At 32.6% G+C, this 922-nt stretch overlaps 1 long non-coding RNA gene across 1 annotated transcript in view; it reads right to left on the bottom strand.

The window, feature by feature from the left end:
- LOC128248047 (uncharacterized) overlaps nt 1-922 on the bottom strand; it is an 11,021-nt gene that overhangs the window by 9,150 nt on the left and 949 nt on the right. Inside the window, exon 2 of the long non-coding RNA XR_008264319.1 lies at nt 105-154. This is a non-coding gene — a long non-coding RNA (uncharacterized LOC128248047). The remainder of the gene's footprint in view (nt 1-104; nt 155-922) is intronic.

Raw genomic sequence — 922 nt, 5'->3', positions numbered from 1 at the left:
TATATATATATACATGCGCGCTTACGCGTGTGTGTGTGTATGTATTCATATATATATATATATGTATATATATATACTAATCAGGTTACAATGAGCCTACTTACCGAGTGGAAGGAGTTTACTCTAGTTGGATATTTGGTCTCTTGATCTTGAACTGAAAGTAAACAAAAATATTATTGACATAAATCATGAGTTTAAGAAACAAAGTTTATATCTATGAGTCAATTATTGCAGGTTCAATAATCTTATTGCGTTCTATCAATAAATCTGTTGGAAGTTTGGAAATGCAAACTAACTTAATATAATCACAAAAAGATAGGAACTAGAAATGTGAGAGAAGGAGAGCGAGTAAAAAAAAAGAGGACGAAGTATGAGAAAATCTAATGCGCTTAGCTTATACTTTTTCGAAGTATAGAAAATCGAATAGTCTCTATTGTAACAGCCCGAAAGAGTAAGGCCATCTGGTAACTTAATTGACGAAAGAAGGCGACAAATGGACCGTCCTTTTTTTCCTGTCTCTCTGATTGTTGATTTTCCTGTCCGCCCTTGTATCGTCTATCTGTCCGGTTGTTTTATTTCCCTCTATTGCGTTTTTGTTCCATTTTATATATATATATATATATTATATGTATTTATTTTCTCCTAGTTAATAATTAACTCAGACAAAATAAATTGGTTAATAGATACCAGGGTAGCAAAGATCACAACATGACTGTGGTGTAACTCCTGTTTATGAGGTAGAAACTCCTTGTTATTTTGGGTACTTGAGTATATGTAAGTTTAGTAAATGGAGTAAAACGCATATGTTAACTGAATACTTTTATTTCCAACATATGTTACGTAACAATCTTCACCAACTACAGTTCTCATATTCGGTTAAACTGTCTTACGTTTAAGCAGGTTCCCATGCATTTCCCTGAAG

The sequence above is a fragment of the Octopus bimaculoides genome, chromosome 6, assembly GCF_001194135.2.
Source record: "Octopus bimaculoides isolate UCB-OBI-ISO-001 chromosome 6, ASM119413v2, whole genome shotgun sequence".
Lineage (NCBI taxonomy): Eukaryota > Metazoa > Mollusca > Cephalopoda > Octopoda > Octopodidae > Octopus > Octopus bimaculoides.
Note: the sequence above shows the minus strand (reverse complement) of the source record. Positions and strands in the feature narration are given on the sequence as shown.